Genomic DNA, 25,382 nt, shown 5'->3' with positions numbered 1-25,382 from the left:
TCATTTTCTGTGTGTCACCTCTCTACTTTTAAAGGAAGCAATGATTTTCACAATCGCTATTGGATGTTCCTAAAGGACACTAGTTCAAGCGCTAACCATCCTCTGGGAATCACAGCAATTATAAATTTACAGTCCACGTCTCTACACATTTCTCCAATTGACATAAATCAATAACAGTTAAGAAATGGGCTAACCAAACTTAGAGAAAGTAATTTGGGTTCACTACATAATGTTTCACATGGGATCACATATTTCAAAGTTTCATAATAAAGTTCGTCTACTTACGTGTCATAGAAATTCACCATATGTCTATATATTTGTTCAAAGATTGGAACACATCTTCACAGGAATGTATGACAAACATCCTTGGACACTATCCCCACTCTAGTGGGACAGCTAGCATTCGTGTGACCTTCAGGGAAAACAAATCCCCTTTCAGATGTAAAATAAAATCAGTTTCTTTGTTTGCTTGACAGTCTGTCTTCCTTAAAATTCCAAACACCAGCTCTGAGGGCTCATACGTGCTGTACCATGTACATGAGACAACTCTGATATTCTAAGACTGATTATTTCTAAAATCTACTCAGCACTCCTATCACAACTGATTTGGCATAAGTTTAACCAGTATCAAGTCAGCTCCATCTGCTGAGCAAAGTTTGACCAGCTTCACGTACAAACTCATGTAGTAACAAAAAGCACCTGATTGTGGAGTCTACCCCATATTTATTCATCTTACACTTTTATTATATTCATCCTTAAAATAAAACAAAAACACCAAGATATAAAAAGAACATAAATAACATGAAAAATGTGCAGTCTTCATATGCACTCACACTCAGGGGCACATATACACACAAAACAACTTTCTGGAATAGGATTTGCAGACTTCACGATTGGGAAATTCTATTTTTAAATATGGACCAGTCACCTACATGGTAACAAATTGTATGTGATTGCAAAAGAGAATGACACACTAAGAAGGCAAAAGTACCAATCCAATGGTCTGCCCAAGCCATGAAAATTGGCATGTTTTACTTTTCTAGAGAAAAATTAAAACTTCAGCAGTGGCCTTTCTGCCACATGAACCACAAGAGTTGGTCAAAATCAGTTCAGAGAGACTGTCCAAGGTCAGCCATCTCTTCTGAGGACCAGCTCAGACACCCAGCAGGAGACGTGCCAGCCCCAGCGGCCCCACCTCATGGTGGGGTGGCCAACCCCGCCACATGAGCATCCAGGAGCACCCACAGGATAGGGCAGGCCTGGGGCCCGCTGAGAGAGGACAGGGTGGGGATGTGCAATGGCCAGGATAACAAGGTATTAAAGAAAAATGCACAGGAACGTTTGAGAGTGTAGAAACACTTAAGACACTGATCTTTTATTGTAACTCATAAATGCCACGGGAGAAAGTTAAAGAAACAGAAACACTGAGGCCGAGAGAAGTGGCCTTGGGGCAACCTGGTAAATCTCAGAGGTGAAATCTCTGCCCTTAACTTGCTACAGGCTTCTGATGCCAATCCAGGCAGCTTTTCCAGAAACACTACAACTGGGTAGGGAACTTGGCCTTCCATCTAAAGCGACTGTGATGGTGGGGGCCGAGGCAGAACTTGAACCTCTGCTGAGGAGTGTAAAGAAGCACCCTGCATGCCCTCTGCTCCCAGCACACCGGAGGGTCTCTCCTCACTCTGCTCAGAGCTCCTGCCAACACAACGGCAGGTGGTTACTCAAATTTTCTCGTAGGAAAGAAGACAGGACATCAAAGCCTGCACAACTCTCTCCTGCTCAACCCCCTGCAAACTCACCATGAGCAAATCCTTCGCAACGTGAACACAACTTTTTCTAATGGTCTCTCTGAACACACTGAGAATTCCAGAATTTGAGAATAGGAATAATTTAGAATATTAAAATCATTGTCTGTATTTATATTGACTCTGAGTATAGAAATCATACAAACACTACAAGACTTAGACACTAAAAAAATATAAATATATAATGACTAAATATTTATGCCATGTATAAACACTTCATCGTCCTTCATAAACGCCCTGGGAACAGCAAGACAATGCACGAGCCCAAGTAAACAGCTCAGAGCTGGGCACACAGTCACTGAAAAAATGGCTATAACCCGTAAGTAGAGTTCCCCACCTTCTCATGTTTGACCCGCTCATATTTTCAAGAGCACATTGTACGTGGGCTCATGTCTATTCAGGAGTGGGAAAATCAAGAAAACTAAAACTCTTCTTTCTCATGACCTCAAGGTGACAGAATCATCACGGAAGACAATAATTACATAAACAAAACCAGAGGCTACGAACAGAAAAAAAGATAGAAATATTATGTCAAGAGAGAGGATTGCAGCCGCTCAAATCAATGATTATTTCAAAGTAAAATATAGTAGAGAAATTGTATTTGTGAAAGAAAAGCAAAGATAGCCACCCATTCAGAGATGGGTTGATATTTGTCAAGATTTTAGAATGGTGCCTGGCACATGGAAGGTGCTTTAAATAAGTGTGATAAATTAAGAAATCTATTCATTCAAGCAAATACTGTGTGTTCTAAGCATTGGGAAGATAGCTTAGAACTATCCTGGGGAAGGAAAAATAAACCAAACGTACAAGTAAATATATGGTATTGCAGATGGTGATGAATGTCTATGAAGACATAAATGAGGGTATAGGGACTAAGTTCCAAGAGAGGTTACTTTATTTTAGGTATTTGGGGATACACAGATAGGGTAAGATCAAAGTAGAACCTTTAAGGAAGGAATAAAACCAGCCCCCTGCATTCAGTGTGTTAATGCATACTGGTTGAATAAACATCTGATTTAATTTAGAAAGATTTCAAAGGATTAATAAAACCCATAATCTTATTCGAGAATTTTCAGGGAGAGCCCCTTGAACTATCAAAAGTTATTTCTATGTGCAAGAATTAACAGGGTATTAGTTGCACAATATTATTCCCAAACAGCAGAAAAGAAAATACTATGTTTAAAGAAGGGAATTCTTTTCACAGGAATTTTTGGAAACAAACACAGCCAAAACACAACAAGATGTGTTCCCAAAAACCCAACTCAGAATACGCTGAGTTGCTTCAGTGTTATTCCTACTTCACATACTAAGAGAAAGGTGGTAAAGCTAAGAAACGGAGCAAAGTAGAGAAGGTTAATAGGCAGGAAATTAACTTAGAGAAAATGGGGCTTCAGAACAAACAGCTCCCATTATAGAAACACAAGCCAGTGGTCACAAGACGGACTGGATTAAGCATGGGAGTTGAAAAAGGAAACCAATCAACAGTATTGGAAAAACAACTCAGCGAAGGCTTGCCCAATGCTGGGTCCACTTCTGTATAAGAAATGAAAAAGGCATGGAGTTCATTAGATAAAAACAGCTGAGACATTATTAATCTCCCTTTATTTTTAACCTTAGAATAATACACACATTGCAAGAAACCCCCATCATGCTTACGGGATAGCTCTGTAGGACAGAGAGATATATACAGATTTCTCTTATTACAAGTCATTAAGTACCACCAGTCATAAAACCTAACTTTTCCAATGGAAGAAAAAAAAAAACCCTACCACGTCCTCTCCTGATGAACAGAAGGCATGGAGGATGTTCCCAATCTAGGCATTTCATCTCACCATAGCCTGGAATTTCTTCTAGAGCAGATCTCACTTTTGCCCACTAGGGGACGTTTGGCAATCTCTGTAAATATTTTTGGTTGTCACAACCGAGGGGAAAGGGCAGGGGGCTGCTGGGATCAAGTCAGTAAAGCCTAGGAAGGATACTAAACATCAAAGAATTCTCCAGCTCAAAATGTCAAGAGTGCCAAGGCTGTGATACCCTGCCTGGTCTAGAAATGCCCGGACGTCAACCAACCAGATGTCTATGCAGATACTAGAAAAAATGAGGGAGCCAACGTCTATAAGCAGAACCTTTCATAAAACATAAAAACAAATCTTATAGAAACAATCAAAGAAATAAAAACATTGAAAGGAGGTAAATCAAAGGTCAGCATGACAATATCATGTAATTAAGTTTTTGAGTCTTCCTTATTAGACCCAAGTGAAGAAGGGTGATGGTGGTGATGATGACGATGACGACGATGACTTCCAGGCACTGGGGTTTGCTTATATTTTTGCTATTATCTTCTAATTGTACTGTATTATGGTCAGACAATATGGTCCACACTATTTCTACTTTTGGCCTACCTGGCCCAGGGCTGCTGTACCTGCTGTTCCCGGGTCCACTGACATCCTCTACTCTCCTCCTTTTGGGTCTCAGCCCAATGTTCTCCTCTCAGAAGGACCCTCTGCCACCCTCCTCCTCATTGTCTCATGTGTGCTGTTTTCATAGCCCCTTACACAGTTTGTAATCACTTATCTAATAGACTATCTTACTTGTTTAAAAATCCTCTAACCCCGACTCTGGTACCTCTGATCAGTAACTTAACTCCTTCGACCACAACCTACAATAAGAAATGTCCTATATTGTAAACTACTATACACATAGTTTCATAAAATATTTATCATCACAGTGTTCAATGTACCCCAATATTTTCTATTCTATTTCTTTTAAAGGCTGGCTGTGACCCTCTAAACTGATTTCATGCCTCACTATTAGGGGTTGCAAACTACAATTTGAGAACTCTACAAGGGCAGGAAGCGTGCCCATCTTGTTTCCCCGTGCTCAGTCTTGGTTCACTATACAGACTCACTAAATACAGAATAAATGGTCCCAGACATCGAGATGGGTATAGAAAACAAGGAGAGGCAGAGTAGGTAATGACCAAAACATGGCCTTGGGGTCACTGGAGTCAGATCTGGCTAGACTCGTTTCTCCTAGATGGACGCTTCCGATAGCTCAGGGATAAGGAGCAAGATACTTAACTTCGCTGGCTCACAATTTCTCCCTTCTGTAAAATAATAATACCACCTAACTCATAGAATTATAGTGAAAGCTAAGAAAATAATGGAGGTAAACTTCACAGCAATTGGCACCAATGAGGGCTCAATAAAACGCATCTATTCCTACCAGGGGGACATGATGCAAGGAATGGTGTAAAACTTTAAGGAAATAATCAAGAGTCTTAGCACAGAGGGAGGAGTGCAGACTCCTGAGACAGTGGCCTGAACACGGGCTGTGTGGGAGAAGGGAATGAGCAAGAGGGAGCGGTGCACATTTAGTTTTACATTTTTTTAATGATGATCTTGACCTGCACGCTCTCTGATGAAAAACTATTTGACCTAACTCTTTCTTCTTCTATTTTAATCCTTTTGTACCAATCTGGCTGGCCTTGTTTAGACGTTCCCTGAAATTGTACATTGCTCCTGGGGGTGCTCTCTTAATTTCCTTTCCTTCTTTCTTTATTGCCTCCTTAATTCACGAATTAAAGTACGATCGATGACCAAGGTTAAGACTTCTGCCTCCTGATATGTGGCTAAAAAGAGCAATCGTGTAGACCAAAAATGATCTTCCTTGTTTGAAGCTTCTCTGACTCCGTCTCTCAGCAGCTGTGCCCCGAGGACAGACCGAAGAAGGAAGCGATCCCCTGAACGGACAATCTCCTTGGCCTCTTGTTTTTGCTGCTGCCTCAGGAGATTGGAGAAAGTATTTGGAGCATGAAGATGTAAAGTCTACTAGAAAGTTGCATTTGAATCTAATCACAAGCAAATTCATACATGTCTACTCTCCTAGGGTGCAGGGAAAAAATGGCAACAGTGCCTTGCTTTCACTTCAAATGTGTCAGAGATTTAGCATCTTAATTACACGGCACAGGGGGTTAAAACTATCTTTATATAAATAAATATTTTGTTACTTTAACCTCCCTTGGTCAAGTCTGTTAGATAGCCAACTATTAAATATAGATAAAACAAAGACTGTTATTTTGTCAAAGACTCGAACTAGTTTGTGAGATTAAGTCATTTAAATTGTCACCAGGTTTTCAATGTCCAGTGTTGCACCATGCATGGCATTTGGGTACAAAACCAAAAATAAGGAAGACAGGCAGGCAGAGGGAACTGGTACTTATTGAGTGCTGGCTGCATGCATCAGGTACATTTGATCCCCAGCAGGGGAGGAAACACTGTTGCTCATTTTCTAAAGGCTGAATTCACAAAGGATCAGAGAAGTTAGGAAACCTGCCCAACAGCACACAGCACAACGAGCATTCAATTCCTTAGGATAGTGGAAAAGGATGCACGTTAGTCAGACCTTAGAGGGAGATAGTTCACAGATGGCCTTTTGAATTCCAGCTCCGCCACTTACTGGCTGTGAATCCCTGGCATGTCCAATGGAGTAAATGGGAGAGAACGCCCTCGGCCCTTTGAAGGAGAGAACAGGAATGGAGAGGGGGCCAAGACAAACACATTATGCGTTGCCTTCCAGCATGCTGGATTTACATTTATTCCATTATTTTTCATATGTTTACTCTCTCGTTCCCTCAGTCATTCGTGCCAGGCTGTAAGCTGGACCCTGGGAATACAACAATGAATTAAATGGCCCCTCCCTCAAAGAGCTTACTGACTACTGAGGGACCAGAAGAATGAATGGGCAATCATAACCCTGTGGTGGGGGGCTGTAACGAGGAAATTTCTAGGGTACATGGGAACTAGCCACGTGGGACTGACCACGGCCAGGGAAGAGCAGATACAGAGGCAAGATGGTGCAGGCCACCCATATAGTGGAGCGCGGCTGCGGCAGGGTGTGGGAGGCCCTGTCCCTTACAGTGGCACGTAGCCTGTGACCTGAAGGAAGTGAGTGTCACGTAAGCAGCTGAGGTTGGCGGGGACGGGGTGGGGGGAGGTGGCACAGACCATTCTCTACCTGCTTGTCATCATGGGCAATTCTAATACCAAATGTGACACTGAGATTATTTTTCTAGAGAAGATACAAAGAAGAAAAAACTCACTACGAAATGCAATTTAATGAGACCAACTTTCCAGACCCCCATGGGAAAGCAGTGTCTGCGTCACTTCTGGGTGTGATCACTACAAACACTGTTGTCCCCAGATGGAGGGTTTCTTCCCACTTCTGCACGCACAAATAACACACCACAAAAAGCATGAGCCACGACACAGACAACCCAGCGAGGACAGGAGGCTCCGGCCCGTCAGTCACTGAACGGTAGGCCTTAACCACTGAGCACAAATCTTTGTGATGACACTGCAGAGTCTGCAGGCAGACCAATAGGATTAAGAGGCCAAGAAGTCTGAAACACCCAGGGCGCTAATCTGTGGACAGCACATCTGCTGATGGAGACGCCGAACCATGCCACACACAAGTAGTGCTAAATGGAACTGACTCGTGTGCATGGGCAATCGCCCACTGACTGGGAAGGCCGCGAGGATACACTGGCCCTGCCCTCTCCCGGTGAACTTCAGGGAAACAAGTTAACTGTGACAGTAAGTTGGGATAGTTGGAAGGAAAGGCTAATACATACATCCACAGAACACACTAGAGTATTTGTACACAGTCACATAAATAAGATCTCAAAGCGAAATTTATATGCAACACTAGGAGTGGTGACTTTATAGAAGAATTATATACAGATTTCTTTTAAATGCTAAACTACATTACATTTTTATTCATAAAACAAAATTTTTCCGGAAAATCTCCATCCTTTCCCACTGTCCCAATCTTGTTGCTCCAGCTGAGCTAGGACGTGTCTCCGAGAGCTTCCTTGCTGCTCACAGCCCCAGGCAGCACAAGCCTACCATGAAAAGGATGATGTTCACGCCCCTTCAGCCAGTCTTTCCAAATTGAAGAATTTAGTGAAGGAAAAGATCATGATATGCAACTTTTTTTGCATTAAGAGTTACACTAAAATAAATTTATGATACAATTACACTATGCACATAGTATAATTTTAGACTTATTTTTAAAAATACATGCACGTGTGCACACATACCAGCAATTGTACTCTTGGGCACTCATTCTAGATAAATGAAAACTTATGTTTGCACGAAAACTGGCACACGAATGTTCACAGCAGCTGTATTTGCAACAGGCAAAAGCTGAAAAAGCCAGTCCCAGAAGGTCACATACTGTAAGATTCCATTTATATAATATTCTTGAAATGACAAAACTATAGAGAATGGAAGACAGACTGGTGGTAGCCAGAGGTTGGTGGGGGGGTGGGAGGGCAATGGGTGTGGCCACGAAAGGGCAACACACGCGATCTTGGGATGGAAAGGTTCGCATCTCGACTCCGTGTCCATACCCTAGTTGTGATATTGTGCTGAAGTTTTTCAAAATGCTGTCATTAAGGGAAACCGGGTAATGGGCACATGGGATCTTTCTGCATTACTGTTTACAAACGCACGTGAGTCTACAATGATCTGCAAGCAAAAAAAGCCTAAAAATACACACAAAAAGACTGGAGGAAAACATATCAGAACGCCAATAATGGGTTGCAAGTTTGTAGGCGTTTTTAATTCCATTTTTGATACTTTTCTACAACTCTTTCCTTATTTTCTAAAATTTTTAAACATTTCCAGGCTTACAAAGAGAAATCAGCCCAATCAATACCACTGCCAATGAACATATCTATCTATAACTGATTCAATTAATTTTTAAAAATCGAGCATTGTAGAACTGCTTTCGAAAAATAACAAAAACAAAACAAAATGAAATAACAAACCTTCCCCAAGACTCACCAGCTGTTAGAAGGAGAAAAGGCTTCTCTAATCCACCTGTTTTAAGCACAGTAAACTTCAGCCCAGAGAAACTCTACGAAGCAAGAAGCAGGGATGGGGTGAAAGTCCGGAAACCCCAATTCTCGGCCCCATGCTCCTGGGACAACTGGTCGACAAGCTCTCGCTTCTGAGGTTCCTTTGCTCCTGTCCTAACGTCCTGGTCCTTGCTCTAATTTTAAGTGCCCCTTTCTGATCTTTCTCCTTCCAGTCACAAGCCCCTACAGCATGAACTTCAACTCTGGTACAGAATCTCCATTCCTGTAATTCCAAAGCACCTTCATGTTTCAAAAGCATCTCAAAAAAAACCCAACACAACCAAAACAGACCTCCACCCCTCTTCCTCACCCCGTGTCTATTTCTTTAATTACCAGCTCCTCAAGCCAGAAACCAGAGTCAGTCTAAAATCCCTCCCCTTTGCTGGCACCACGTCCACTTTCCAAGTCCTGGTGACAAGATGACCGGCACCACCTAGAATCCATCTTCTCTCCCTCTCCCCCTCCCGCCTTGGCCGTAGCTTGTTATTCACATTTTTCACCTGGACCCCTACAAGTGCTTCCTAATTAGTTTCTCTGCCTCAGTGTCCGTGGCATGAATCCAACGGTTCTCAAAGTGGAGTCCAAGAAACATGTTTTACTTCTGAGTTCTAATTTTAAGGATTTAAAAAAATTTTTCATACTAGTTTTAATGACAAATTTCCTTGGTACCTGATGAAACTTTGGTTTCTTTGGCTGATGTCTCCCAAACTGGGATCAACGAGGATCTTTAAGTGGACATCGCTCAAGTCTGAACAGCACAGATGGATCTGAACTCCACTCTGCTTCCCGTTGGCCGAGCAATCAACTTGCTCCAGTTACCCGGCTCTTGAACCCTCGGTGTCATCATCTATAAAACAAGGATGATGACACCTACGCCTCACAGAGTAAGAGTGAGATCAGAGTAATACAACGCAGGCAAAGGATTTAGCACAGTTCTTGGGACTCAGTAAGGACCTCAAGTATTTCCATTGTTAGTCCTGTTACCGTTATCAGTTATGTGATCTGATGATGCCCTGATGGAAATTCTCTCAGTTTGTTCCCAATCACTTCCAGGACAAAGTATAATCTCCTTAACATAGTGTCTCTACAGTGCCTTTCCTGAGGGGCCCCTGCTGCTTCTCCCAACAAGCTGACTCCAGCCATATCTGATGGACTGAGTCACTTGCCCTCTCTCCCACCCCTCCCCTGCGTTTCACACTGCACTGAACTCTCCTGGGGTCCATCCTCATTCCTCCAGGTCACCCCTCTTCCAAGCCTCAGCCACCATGCCCAGCCTGAGTGGACTGCCCTTCTCTCTCACAGCACCCTGGACAGAACCTCTGCTGTCACTCACCACATTAGGTTGTAATCTTGTCTCTCTTATTTCTGCCTAGAAAGCAGGGGTGGCAAACTTCAGCTCCTGTGTGAAGTGGCTGATTTCCTGGAGCACTATGATCAGATCCGTGAGGACCTGGGGCTGTAGACGGGCTGGTGGGAAGGAAGGCAAGACCGAATCACAATGTTCTACGACAGTCGGGGTGTGCTGCCGTCCTCGTCCTGGACCAATGTGCGAGAACCTGGATTGTGTCTTGTGAAAACCCCTGCGTCCTCACTGCCGAGTCTAACCGTCTGCTAAAGGGATGAGCACCAGCTGCTCCTCTCTGGTGCTGAGATCATATAATGTGCACCTTGCATTTGTCAACGAAAACCAAACTCCAAACTTGTAAAGCTTGAGTTGTAAACCAACCTTTTTCATTTACTGGCTGCCTTGAAACTGAGTAACGTGACAGTAACTCCATGGCTGCTCTTAGGTGAAAGGAAAAAGGCATATTTGAGCCAAATATGCACACATCTTGGAGTTTTAAAACAGTGCCAATTTTATGAATCCTAACTTTAAGCACTACGTTTTTTGCATGCCACTCACTTCCAAGTGTCAAGTAAGAATTAAGAGATACCACACAAGGCATTTATTAATCCAGTGAACAAAAATAGATTCGGAATGATTCCAGATTCCAGACTGAATCCAAAAGTCCTTTCTGGCTTTTAGTTTGCTAAAATATCTACAAAGAGGACAAGAGGTCAGCTTGGCTCAAACTTATGGTACAAAAATGAGAACACACACCATCCAGAAGATGACAGGAAAGGCTATTGGCCTGGAACGTGGAGTCATGACCTCCTACATTTTCTCTATATGCCCACCCAGCCCCCACTGCCAAGGAAATCCACAGAAATGTCAGCAAAATGCTGCTTGAATTACTGGAAGGATTAGGAAGAGGCAAAAGGCTGGAAAAAGAAAAGACTGAAAAAAAATACAGGTCACCAAGTAAAGACAGCCAAGATCTCTTTAAAAAATATATTTAATGAGTAAGAAAAATTAATACTATGTGCTGCGATATTTTTCCTAGTATACACACTATGAGCAAAATAAGGGGGCAAAAAAGAACAGTGCTTGTTTGCACTCCCCGCAAAAGTGTCAACAAGGAATTGCTGTTTCTCTGTAAATGTCTAAGAATGCAAAGCATATAAAAGCTCTCCACAGCTTCGCCAGAAATCTGGTCCAAATGTCTAAAAGCCAGAGCACCTGAGGGTTAGAGGGACGGATGGGAATCTGGTTGAGGACTTCTTGAGAGCAAAGGTTACAAGGGATAAACATGGCCATGTTTTTGTCAATATCATTTAATTCTTTGCATAGCTTCTCATCCCCCACTGAGCTTTCCCAACAAGGAAATTTAGAAACTTCCTTTCTGGAGATATCCTTATAAGTTTGCATCTCTTCGAATTTCCATTTTAGAATGTTAAAGAATCAAAACACGGTATAAAGACAAAGGGGCCACTACACTCTCTCACTCACCACCAGATAGTCAATATTGCCATCAGACGGCAGCTCCTCCTCCACGGACGCGGATGCCCAATGCTGTAAGCCCAACTCCCCACGCCCACTTTCACCGTAACACCTATGCCCACAACACTCTCAGTCTCCATCCATCAATGCTGCTCCACCTTCATCTTCTTTCCAGGGGCAGAGATAACACAGAAGGTCCAAACCAGAAACTCAACGACCCCTACACGGGCATGAGATGGGCAGATGGAAATGATTAAGAACATGATGATGAAAATGCACCAAGTGACAGCCTCTCGCCTATGAACACCTGAAAACAGAAAAGAAGCACCAAACGCCGAGCAATCAATTCCCTCAGAGACCCAAGGATCTCATTAGAAATGAGCAAATATATCCACATTATTTTGTCACTATATATACCTATATCTTTAAAAATTTTTTTAATTCTTTGCTCTCTTAAGCTCTTGATAGCTATATATGCTCTTGTTAAATGTATGTGAGTTAATACACTGCTGGAGGGAATGTACAGTGGGGCAGCTGCTTTGCAAAACAGTCTGGCAGTTCCTTCAGAGGGTAAACATAGGGTTACCATATGACCCAGCAATTCCACTCCTAGGCATAGACCCAAGAGAAATGAAAACCTATGTCCACACAGAGTTGTATAGGAATGTTCATAGCAGCACTGTTCCCATTAGCCAAAAAGTAGAAACAACCCAAATGTTCATCAACAGATGAATGGATAAATATCACGTGATAGACCTACACAATAGGATATTATTTGGAAATAAACAGCAATGAAGTACTGATACATGCTACAACGTGGACCAACTCTGAAAGCATTATGCCAGGTGAAAGGGGTCAGACACAAAAAGCCATATGTTATGTGATTCCATTTATAGGAAACGTCCAGAATAAGCCCATCTAGAGACAGAATTAGTGGTTGCCAAGGGCTGGGGGATGAGAGGAGGAAATGGAGTGACTGCTAATGGGTCTGAGGTTTCCTCTGGGGGTGATAAAAATGTTCTAAAATTGACTGTGGTGATGGTTGCACAACTCTGTGAATACACTAAAAACCCCTGAGCTCTACACTTTAAATGGCTGAATTCTATGGGGTATGAATTATATCTCAATAAAGCTGTTGCTTTTTATAAAAATACTTGAGTTAGGCACTTGTCCCGGCAGGCGACACATGCAGACACTCCATATATACTGTGCCTTTCCCTCGCTAGCATGCCAAGCCCCCCTCAAAAACTGCAACTCACCAGTGTTGGACTCCCTTCACAGATGTCTGACCACTGTTCCAATGATTAAAAGGTGGGTGCAAAGGGGCATGAGGGAACCAAGGGCAGAAAGCAGGTAAAACCCACACTCCCAGAACGAGGAAGGTCAGCCTGAGCGTGACAAGTGGACCGTCCTTAAAGATCACAGAGAGGGCCGAGCACAGAGAAGCAAAATGAGCCCAAGGAAATCTGGAGAGGACAAGGCCAGGGGAGACACTGGAATGGATGGAGCCCAAAAGGAACAGGTTAAGGATGCCCAAGTGCCCCACAAATCAGACCAGCCTGGTCACTGACCCTGTGCCTGCCTTACTCTGGGTGTGCCTTGCTCCCTCCCCCTAGATCGCACTGCTCTCCTCCATGGATATCTCCACCATCTTGCTCCTAACCCAACCCTTTCTGGCTTTACTCCTACTTATATGTGTAAAGAAATGCAACACTAACAAGGGGCCTCACCAGCAGCGCCTAGCGCAACGTAAAGCGCGCTTCCATGAGCACCTAGTCCAAGGCACAGGGTGCTTCCCACATTCGAACAGGAGAGCTCTTCACTGCTCACGAGCAGTTGCTTGGCGCCCAGACCCCAGCAGCTAAATGCCTTGAGCCTCGGTTCTGGTGGCAACAGGATAGAACCCCAAACATTTCCAAATGCTGTAACAGCCCTGGCAGGAAAGCACTGGGCTGCATGAAGCACGGGCGTCTTCAGGGTGGGCGAATCAGGTAGATACAGGTAGACAAGGCTATACCTGGAGTTTAAGCATAAAATTTAAGTCTTGAGAAGTCACTGGCAATCACCTGCTTAATCTACAGTATACATAGTAATTGTGACAAGTCATCACGTTAGGATCACAGTCTCTGGCACCCCATCAACTGCAGTTCTATCCCCGGCTCACATCCTTGCCACATCTGATCAAGGCTGTGTGGCCTTGGGTATGATGCCTCCCCACTCTGTGCCTCTCCGTTTCCGCAACTAGAAACTGGAAAATAAGAGGTCCGCCTCACGTGACTACTGTCACACCTAAAGTAATTATCTCAGCCCCTGCCTCAGGGTAAAGGCTCAAAAACACCTGCTATGCTTGACATCAAGGTTACTTGATGCAAAAGCGGTCTGGAGGGGCTGAAAGTTCAGGTTACATGTTAAAGAGCTGACACAGGAGGCCCCTCTGAAATCACTTTATTAACCATATTTCCGGTGACTGGAATATCTCAAAACGCCACATACTATGTCATTAACAAGAACCAAATAATATAATAATCATTTGAGCAGAGCAAAATTGTTAAAAATCTCAGGTTGCATAACAATTCAGGCTGGCATCTCACACAGGGGCAAATGAGTGCACGTTACTGCTGTCTTGATGTTGCCCGAGGACAAAGCCACAGCGATCATCTGCCACTTTCTACCCTATATGCCAGGTCCCCTGACGTCAAATGACAGGTGGCGGAGAATGGTGGGTATTCATAATGTAAGGTGAATGTCCACTGCTATGGGCTGCCTTTCAAATCTCCCTGACGGTCTGGATTCTTAGCTTCCATAACGGTACCATGTGAAGATGGGCAGAAAGGTGCCATGCAGAGAAATCCAACTACTTTGCTTGCAGGGTGACTGAGACTAAGATCAATATTTCACAGAATCTATGGGAAACATTTTCTTTAATATGAAAAAGATCTCTCTTTACTCTATTAGTAGAGACACTACCAATAAATACTTAATAGACAAGCCCTCAAAAGTCATTAAATGGAGTTAACCAAGAATTTTATTTCAGAAATATATGTCAATAGGCCTTTCCACACGACGTTCAGTGGAAAGGTATTTTCTTTCTGTGATGGCTGTGAATAAGATGCTACATGAATTGAATAGTACAATGCTTTGTTCCACTTACTAATCTCCCAAATATAGTATTTATTCTTGCAGAAATGAGAAACCAGAACTCCCAGAAACATTTTTACTGTTTTTGTTAACTCTGCAAAGGTTTATAGAATTCTGAACTAAGTCCCAGGCTGAGATCCCTGTTTGGGATGCATACCTCTTTAAGAAGACATGCTATTTCAAAATGAAGAATTGTGAGAGCATCAAACAGCACCAATGCGTGCCAAGGGTTTTTATAAAACATAATCTCCCCCTCAACATGAAACACTGTAAGCGCACTTGACTAAGAGTCACATAGTAACTTTCCTACACCTGCATTGTGAATACCTGGCTGAGTGGGTGGCGGTGTGTCCCAGGAAAGCTCAGAGAAATGGCATCTGTTTAATTCTCACGCTGTGTCTGGGCATGAGACACCCCATAATGCACTTCAGCATGAGGGTCATTATGACTAATAAACAAAATCAGCACTGACACACTGCTTTTTAAATTGATTTCTATAATTTCAATGAACCCCTGGTTAAATCGGGGAGCAGTGTGCAATACCAGAGGAAGAGACCTGGGGTCAGAGTATAAGACCCAGAATGGAGGCCAAGTTGAGGCTTCATGTGGTGAGGGTCATCCTCCAGCTTCAGTGAGTTGAAGAATGATCAGCAGAATTGGTGGCTAATGCTGCCATCTGGGCCCCACCCCTATAAGTTGTAACTGGGAAGGGCTTTGGGGTGGAGACAATAAACTAGGTCTCTGCAATTAGCAAGGAAGACAACAATGCAGGTGACAACTGGGAACCAACGAACAGCGTCAGAGACCATGGTCTCCCCTCTACCCTGGAGCCCAATCTGAAAGCCCCTGCTACAGGCCTGAGATGACCCTGGACATAATTTGAGCAGCAGGCTCATGGGACGATGAAACAGCCGTTATACAGAACTGGGCGCTGTCCCCGGACACGTTCAACAAATGCCAACTATCACTCTCATTACTGACGCTACACTTACACACCCTGGTGTGACTGACGGGGGTTGCAGAGGGCGGAGGGGGAACCAGGAAACAGGTCTGTAAAACGATCAGCATGAATAGATGTGCATCTGAATTCAGGGCAATGTCAGCACGCAAGGGCAGAATCCATAGGATGTTAACCAAGTGATTATGAGGGAAGAAAAAGGGCTTGAAGATTTACGTCCTTGGGTGACTTAGCAGTACATTCCAAGGAAATAAAAAAGCGAGGAGGAGGAAGGTTTCAGAGATTTTTGGTAGCAATTCAGTGCCTAAGTAGCAAAAATTAAACACCAACAAAACCCTTGCATTCCACATTACTATAAGACCAGGCTTCAAGTCCTAGCTTCCCCATGACCTGTACTTTGGCAGATCACTTTGTCACAGTTATAAGAGGCTGTCCGTGTGCTTTAATTCCAAGTTTAGTGGAATAGGAAGGAAGAAAGCAAGGAGTCTGGGTGCCAGGTAAAAGATGGGCAGACCTGTGGACACAAGGAGATGAGAAGCAACTGGAGTGAACAGCATCTAGCAAGCTCTGATGATCTCTAGCCAGGTTTCCTACTGTAACACATCAAATAAAAGGAAAAAATAAAACAGAAAAGCTTAAGCATACTTGCCCTAAGAGAGAGTTCCACATTTCACCAACAACATTTGATTCTGCTGTTCTTAGAAACCCTTGTGGAAAAGACTATGGTCCACTTACTACTCCTCCAGGAACAGAGCTGTTACGCCCACTTTAAACTAAATCAAATATATACAGTATTTACAGGTCTTCAGAGGAGATGTTGTAATTGCCAATATGGTATAACAAAAAATAGACCGTAAGCCTTTATTTAAAATATCCTGTTGCTAGAAATAAAGTTAAAACCAATATACGCGGAAAAAAGATTCAACATGGGGAGAGCTATCTTTGTTTAAAAAATAAAAAAGAAGTGATTTAAAATGTTTAGAAGCTGCTTACATAACCCTGAAGACAGATTCAGAAAAAAAACATTATTCAGAAACAATGCGTGTTTTCAAGCAGATTCTGTTTTAAAGTTGTTAAGGTCTTTTCACTGTGTATTAGAATTGAGATATTATGGGTAATTATTTTGCGGGTTGAGCTAAGCCTATTAAAATGGAGACAATATTTCTGTACAAAAGGCCAGAACAAATTATTAACAACTCGAACAATTCTGTTAAGCAGGCTAAAACTCAACAGTCAGAAGGATTTTCCAGATTTTAGAAAAAAGGCTTAAAATGTCTTAAGTTCGTACTGATACCAAAATTTGCCTCTGTGAATTTAACACCCTTGCATGAGCAAGCATGCAACAACAGAGCTAGAGGTTAATTTTCACGTGCAAATTTTTAATTTTTCAAATTTCTGAGCTAGAAAGGACGGTTATGTTTCATGAGCTCCACAGACCATCACAACGGAGCCGCCTTTGTGGGTGTGAGACACTAATAACTAATTCAGACTCTCCTTCAACAAAGCCAAGTTCTATTTGAACTTTTAACAATGGAAGCTGACTTCTATGCCAACTTTTCTCACAAACTGTTTTTCATTAATAAGCTTTTTCGTAAGTGTGTCTAATAATAAAGCCCATGATCTCTTTGTCGTGGCTTCATTATTCCAGACTCTGGCGAGCTCTGGGGCTTGGAGCCTTTTTCAACTGGTCCAGGACATATTAGCCCTCACCGGGCATGGCCATAATGTTTCCCGCTGGGATGAGCACAATATCAGATAAGTACAAAAGAGGACTCAATCACAGAAGCCATGAGACCAGTCTTTTGGGGAGATTGTTTGGAGGGCGAATATTACATAATGAACAGAAAATCAGATGGCAAATACATTCTTGGTTTCACCTGAAAAAGTAAGCCCTTAGAAAACAGCATCTTATAGAAAATCCTTACACGTGTGTATATGCACACTTTAGAAAATGCGTCCCACACCTGTTGAAGTTTAAATAAGTGTAATTTCTGACGTGTGTGTTGACCGAGATGGGGGTGTAAATCTGGTCGCCTGTCTTTTCTCAAAAGTTCTTTTGTTCAAAATGTATTGACTCCGTGCCTGCCACTGTGTGAGAGCTGAGGAAATAAAGACGGATGAGAAAGGGACTGAGAGCTAGGCAAGAGAAGGGGTAGACAGGGAAACTGATCCTGAAAGTGTCTTTAAAAGGTGCCGTAATAAAGGTGCAGGGGCTCCAGGCAGAGAGAGACCAACTCCGCCAGGGAAATCACCTCCTAACAGCAATGCCGTCACTTCGGTGATATGACCCGACACGAGTCAGCCCACTACTCAGAACCTTCCTAATCTGTCCAAAGGAGGTAAAAAAATACCTCCCTCCTCAGCTGTTGTGAGCATCACACAGGTGGTTCCAGTGCACAGATTTAAGGGACCTGGAAGTGCAGGCATGGCTGCTGCCAAGATAAGATGCCTGCCTGCTCCAATTTGGCAGTCGGCCCATTGGCTCAATCGTGAAACAGTCAAAGGCGTGTTTTCTTGGAAATCCTGCTATGGTTTCTGGTTCTGCTTGCCCTGCTTCTTCCTGTTCTCCTTGTACTCTGACCCCATGGCCACACAGTCACATTCACGAGGCCATTCCTGCCTGTCCTAGCAGTGAGCAGAAACCACACCTGGCCAGCCCAGTTCAGCATGGACCTCTGCACATCATAAAACCTCCTACGTGCTCCAGCTTAAAGCATGCTCCCTACCCCACGTTCACCTTTTACATTTCTATGGCAATGACCTGTTCCCAATATTTCTGTAACTTGTATGGGTGTACGTGTCTATATACACATGTATGCCTAAATATGCATACACACGTATATAATCATGGCAATTCTTATCTGTATAACCTGGCAAATACCTATGTTCTATCTGGCAATCGGCCCTCTGGGAAGGTGCTATTCTAATTCTAATTTTATAAATGAGAAAACTAAGGCCCAGAAACTTAAATAACTTGCCCAAGGTCACACAGTTAGGATGTGGCAGGTACAGCTGAGAACCAAAAGACCAGCTACCAGAGCATGCCAGGCAAGTGCCAGCTGGTCCCACCAGTGTCTGTGATAGTTTCCTATTTCAAAATACATTGTTTCACTTGTTTGTTTCCATAAGATCCTATAACTTCCTTATCTAACTTTCTAAATAATATTACAACAGTCCCTCGTGTTCCCATTGCTAAAAATCAAGTTAAAATGAAACTATTTTAAACCTCATCTATGCTAAGTACTTGGACTCTAGTGAAGCACATGAAATACATGGTGATGGGTAAAATTACAGATTTTCTTTTTGTAAAGGCATGAAACAGTGATGGGAAATGGGAAGTCAACACTTAACCAAAAAGCTCCTAGGCCTTCTGAAGTTCATTAACAGCACCAAAGCTAGTTTGCACAAGTTAAGCCAGGAAGGTTAAGTGAGGGCAACAATAAATAATAATTATAATTACACGGTTACATAAGAACTTCAAATACTTAGTCCAAATGACATCATTATAATTTACCCCAGCAAACAAAATGACACACAAGTGAGAAACAGTGAGCCCAGCAAGAAAAGTGGGTTGCCCTGCCTAGGTCACTCAGTGAATCAGCTGAACGAGTCACGAAGCACAGCCAACTCTCTTTTTCTCCCAGTTGTCTCCTCCCCTCAGAAAACCGGGAGAGCTCTGGCCCATCCTTCCATCTAGGTCTCCCCATGTACCCTTCAAAAGATCTGAAAAAATCCTATTACTAGAAAATAATTTTCTTCCAAACAATTTGTATCCACTTTTCCTTTGAGTAATTCCTTACCCAACTCAAGGTTGATCAGTTGGGCTGAGCATGTTACACAAATCACAGAAGAAAAACACGTTTCACTACGATCAGGTCCACATCAGACCTTTCATTTTCACACAGTTTTCATTCTCTGAGCACCTTCGTGGAGTAAGTGAAACAGAACAACGATTCCTGAAAATAAAGGTTCTATCCAACGACTCCAAGATTTATCCATGACACTTTCTCCAACCATTTGTCTAACTGGCTCTTTCTTTCTTAACAGTCACAATCAAAAAGGGCAAACATTGTTATGAAAGCAATCATGGTAAGAAAAGAGGAATATTAAAAAAACAAAGTGGCACAGCGGTTAAGTTTGCACATTCTGCTTCGGCAGCCCCGGGTTCACCGGTTTGGATCCCAGGTGAGAAGCTGCACACCGCTTATCAAGCCATGCTGTGGTAGGTGTCCCACATAGAAAGTAGAGGAAGATGGGCATGGATGTTAGCTCAGGGCCAGTCTTTCTCAGCAAAAAGTGGAGAACTGGCGGCAGATGTTAGCTGAGGGCTAATCTTCCTCAAAAAAAAAAGAAGAAAAAAACGTACTTAGTTTATCTTTCTGCTATTTAAATTAATCTATGAGAACTAAATGTCTGGTTGTTTTCTGAAAAGCAAAGGATGAGTGGTCTTAGAGTGTATCAGAACACAAAACGGGCATAAACAGGATTCTAGAACCTAATATACACTCAACCAGTAATTCTAAGTTCCGCCTTGTGTATTAATTTTTATCCTTCAAACTATGTCAACCCAACTGTGACTTAGGTGAAAGTTACAGCAACATTAAGAACACGTGCTATTCTGATGAGATTATTCTCCATCAGTGGTTCTTAAATCAAGGTCGGCAGAAGTCTGATGAAAGTTTCACAGGAACCACCGTTAAGAAATGAGGCAGATATCTCTGCCCACCCCTTACATAGTCAGTAAAATCTGTGAACTCTCCAGTAAGATTTTGTCCAAAACAGGGGAATTCCAGATATATATTTCCTTTTTTTGAATATGTCTTAATTATCCTACCAAAACCTACAACCAAAGCCTTAACTAGATATATTAAAATGATCCAAAACCTTATCTTCAGGCACAAGGAATGAGAATAACTTAAAGCGCCTGCTACAGAACAAAGCCTCTCGCTGTAACAAAGCCCAGGAATTACAAGCCTGGAGCTGTGAGCACACTTTCTCCTGTGAGGCAAAAGATCCCTATTGTTGAATTAACTGGAGCAAGGACTTCCAAACACTTAACAGGGGCTGCTAATTTTTCAGTAACCAAATGGGAAACACAAGACAATGGAGGGAGTTTTTCATAAAGCTTAATTTCTTCAAATTAAAAGGCTGTCCTTTATTCTGAGATTACGTCCTTCCCGCTTTTGGTATGTTAAAACTGTCTTTTATTTTATTTTTATTTTATTTATTTTTGATGAGGAAGATGGTCCCCGAACTAACATCTGTGCCAGTCTTCCTCTATTTGTACATGGGATGCTGCCACAGCATGGCTTCATGGGCAGTGTGTAGGTCTGTGCCTGGGATCCAAACCGGCGAACCTCAGGGGCTGCCGAAGCGGAGCGTGCGAACTTAACCACTATGCCATGGGGCTGGCTGCAAAATTGTCTTTTAAAATTAAAATGACAGCAAGAGTTAGCAAATGCCCTTCCCTGACAATATAAAAGACAGGATTACTCTGTTGGTCTCCTAGAATTTCTAGATGCAGGAACCCAAAAGCCTGGGAACCAGCGAGCCACATCCAGGCACTGAGGAACATCAAATGTGGACTGATCATGGCCAACAGCATTCATGGGGTGCATTACTGATTTTGTTTTCAAAGTAAAATGGGGCCAAACAGAAAGACAGGCTATGGGAGGACTAGTTATAACACTACTATCTTGAAGAGTCCTAAGACGAAACAGGATTTGGAGGAAGTTTCCTTCACACCAAGCTTTTTACAACACTGAAATGTACCTTGAAGTCACTGAAAGGTGACAGTCATTTCTGGGTGTGAGACAAAGTCTTCTAGAATGGACCTGCCAAGTCCCTTTTCTTCCTTCCCTCCCACACCCAATCATAAAGGATGACACCTGGCTCCAGACAGTCATCACCATAAAAAGAAACTCTCCTGGATTTTGGTCATCATGAAAGAGTGCAGGTTTCACTGATCAGCTTCCAACACCTTTATTATCTTGGTTCTTTGCTGTCAAAAGTTTCTGAAACAGGATGAAGAGAAGCTGGGCGGCCACAGACAGGTTCATAATTAGCCAGTTGGTATTCAAAGGTGGGGAAGATCATCTTCATTGTGTAGGGCCTGCCCCTGGAATGTATTCATTAATACATGACAGCTGCTAAGTATATGTGACGTCAGGACATCCCTAATCAAGCTCATGTACTCCTTCCCTAGTCTTCAAACCAACCCTGAAAAGGAAGTAGTACCTTGACCATTTCACAGATTAGAAAACAGATGATTAACGTTACGTAGTTGTCCAGTCACTCAGTCGGTGGCAGTCACAGCTGAAACCCTACTCTTTGTCACCAAAGTCGTATTTAATCTCTAAGGTATGCCCCTTCAGACCAGGTAAGATAAATCATTTCCCCGTGCCCTCGACACAGCTGTAACTAAATCCATTTTAGTATGATACCATTTGAAATGTATACAGTCTAGAACAAAAAATTTGTCTTCATTCCTTCATCCATTCAGTATTTACTACACACCTATTATGTGGCAATATTCCGAGACTCAATGGAGTGATGAAAGGAACAGAACAAACACGGTGTCCACCCTCATGGAGCTCAGACTCCAGGGAGGGAGACACGCAATAATCAAATGTACTTTTAAAAGTTATTTAAAAATAGTAAAACTGTACTGGGAGACAAGTCATCAATGTTGGCTTTAGTTGATTAACATTGATAAAAAGTACCAAGTGAAAACAGTAACCACAAATAAGGAAGCATCATCTGGCTTAGTATTTCCCAAAGTGAATGTGTGTTAATGGGCATGAATTTTATGAATAGCTTCTCTTGCTGCTTGGGAAGCATTATTAAGCAAAGGATGAACTATATTTCTTTACTGCACAAATTAAGATTAAAGGTGTGCTCTTCATTTCTGAAGAATAATGTAGCCCATCCTCCACCTGCTTCACTCGACATCATTGAGGACTGGTGTTCCCTAGTTTAAGTCTTTGGGAAACACTAGTAACTATACCGTCATTAGTGAACCATCTGGAGTTGATATCTACCAGCTATGTACAGAAGGACCAGTCTCTCTACCAGACAATTCAAGGGGCTGGTGTCTATAGCAACATCACCAACATTACTAGTCCAAGTTGCCGTGATGGATTATGCCACTTCCGTATAAATCCTAGAGGGTAGATCACAGCTCTTCTTCAGTTGTGTCTAGGGCATCAGCACACCTTGTGGGCATAAGAATTTTTCCCACTACATTCGGAAATATGAATACTCAGGGAGATTAAAATAATAGCAACTACAAAAGCAGCCCTTACATTTTTTATTTGAATTAACTATTTTTAAAGTATTTCTCTCCTTCCATTTTGATAACTTCATTTTGATAAAAACAGCTTCAGTCCATAATATGCACATTACGTGCATTTACTGATTGCTACAACTTAATCTGCTGCTGGACAGCAATGAAGATTTAATCCCCTGCCCCATCTATTTTTTAAACATAAAGGCTTTTCCACAGGTAACTAAAAATAAATTCAAAAGACAGCTTCTAGGTATAATCTAAATAGTAACATATTCAGATAAAAGTCAGTTATGACTAACTCTGTATTAATGATCTCTATCTAAGTCTATCTATGCTACCAGAATAAAGTACACACGTTTTACCAAGAAAAAAGGTCAGGTCCAATGAGGAGGATACATTTAGAGATTGTTGCAGACTATGTGGTTGGGAGGGGAAACATTATCCCACAATACATGAATACATACCAAAATAGTTTAGGATCTGACATTCTTTTCTTGTATATACTGAAACCAAATCATAGTTGCATGAGTCAGACATAAGCTAAACATCTGGCCAAAAAACCAGATTCCCAACAAATTTGGAGAAACATCCCAATGGTGTTAAATAAATGTACTTATTTCGGAGGACGCTTGTTCACAAAATATTTGAACTAGTAAATTTAGTCGTGAAAAAAACCAATTTATTTTTTTCTTCCCCAACTTGATTTGAAATCTTTTCAACATTTCCAAGTAGCTAAAATGTATGCCAACCCATACAGAAGAAATTAAGATGGCAGGCTGGGTGCATCTGCCTTAACCTAAAAACAAAAGCCATTCTGCTCCGTCGTTAAAGCCAGCATAATAAAAGCAGAAAAAGCCCAGATGGCTTGGACTTTCTTTATACAAAGTCACTGAGAAGACTGACATCTAAACTATTTATTCAGCAAGTCTGATCCTAATGGCAATTTTAGATCCAGAATTTCTATAAGACAAAGAGGAATGCTTTTAGGAGAGTAAAAAATTAATAGTTCTACAATGATATTCCTCGGTGTATTAGTCCATTCTGACTAGCCCAGCAACTGGAGGAAAGATGTTTTCATCAAAAAGCACCATCCACTCATTCAGCTATTTCTTATTTATACTGGCCTGACATATTAAATCCGACACGCCAGCCTCCAGCTGCTTACACATTTTTTGAAAAAGAATTTTAGAAAGCAAAATAAAATAAATTCTCAATTAAAGAGCCTAAGAATGGGAATGGACATTGGCAGGGAGAAAGAGATGAGGAAAAGGCCACGTGTGGGTAAGCTCAACCTAACGGCAATTCTGACACCTTAAAGTGAGCACTCAAGAAAGGTGGTGGGAGATGAGCGGAGGAGGGGAGAGTAAATGATTCACCCTGGTTTTTCCTGCCATGTAAAATGGCTTTTAACTAAAACCAGAGACAACATAAAAGCTTTATTTCTACGCTGGGGTCAATTTTACATTTCTGAACTTGAAGTCTTTTTGGGAGAGAATGAAAAAGAAGCCATTACCTTGTGGTCTTTTGGGGTTTTTCCCCAAAGAGGTAGGCTTAGCAATCTCACCGCCAGTTACCCAGTTTTGTTTCATGCTAGGAAGTCAGGTCCCAGGTAGTGACAGACCCCAAAATTGCTTCTGTCTATGCAACAGAGAGGAAGTGATAATAAATAGATCTTTATAGACGACGTTTTAAAAGTCGGCAATTTGGGTCACACTGTTGTTATGAGGATCAAAATGAGATGAAATGAAAACACCTTATGAACTGTAGAGAATTACATAAATGTCAGGCTTATGCACACTTCCACAGACACCTCATTTTAGTGCTCACAGGAATAATGTGAGGTAGTGACCTTTCGAGACTGTTCAGATTTGCAAAATCATGATCATGATTTCTATTTGCTGAACTGGGTCCTCTGGGAAGATCAAACCAAATAACATAAACTTAGAAAAAAACAGAATTATCAAAATTAATATACAAACATATGATATTACTGGTTAATTTAGCTGAGGAAACCAGGAGAGATTTGCTAATCATTGGTTAGGATGGATAAGAGATATATAGAGATAGACAGACACAGACATAGATGCAGTCAACAAGCCTTACAAAAACAAAGTCTGCATATAACTTTAGGCCACTGACAGGGAAATACAGTTGAGGGTATTGTTTAAAAAAAAGTCACTAAAAGTAGAGATGCTAGGTCACACGTGATGTTTACTGACCGATGCCCATGAATGATTACGTACACTGGCTTCACGGTGGATGTACAGTAACAGCCCTCCTCTCTATGCATATGTAAATGAACTCATTCATCAGCCAGGGTCTTATTTTCAGTTTTATCCTAAATGCACTCATTCACAAGGGCTTATTGTGCAGCAGGTACCAAAAAATTAACTCACTTCTTTGCCTCTGGCTTTCAGACATTAATCAAATCTCCCACTGGTTTTGTGAAG

General features: G+C 42.1%; 1 protein-coding gene across 1 annotated transcript in view; it reads right to left on the bottom strand.

Moving 5' to 3' along the window:
- MYO10 (myosin X) overlaps positions 1–25,382 on the bottom strand; it is a 210,197-nt gene that overhangs the window by 120,501 nt on the left and 64,314 nt on the right. The window lies entirely within an intron of this gene.

This window comes from Equus asinus, chromosome 10 (assembly GCF_041296235.1).
Source record: "Equus asinus isolate D_3611 breed Donkey chromosome 10, EquAss-T2T_v2, whole genome shotgun sequence".
NCBI classification, from domain to species: Eukaryota; Metazoa; Chordata; class Mammalia; order Perissodactyla; family Equidae; genus Equus; species Equus asinus.
The sequence above is the reverse complement of the archived record's forward strand: the minus strand, read 5'-3'. Positions and strand labels throughout refer to the sequence as shown.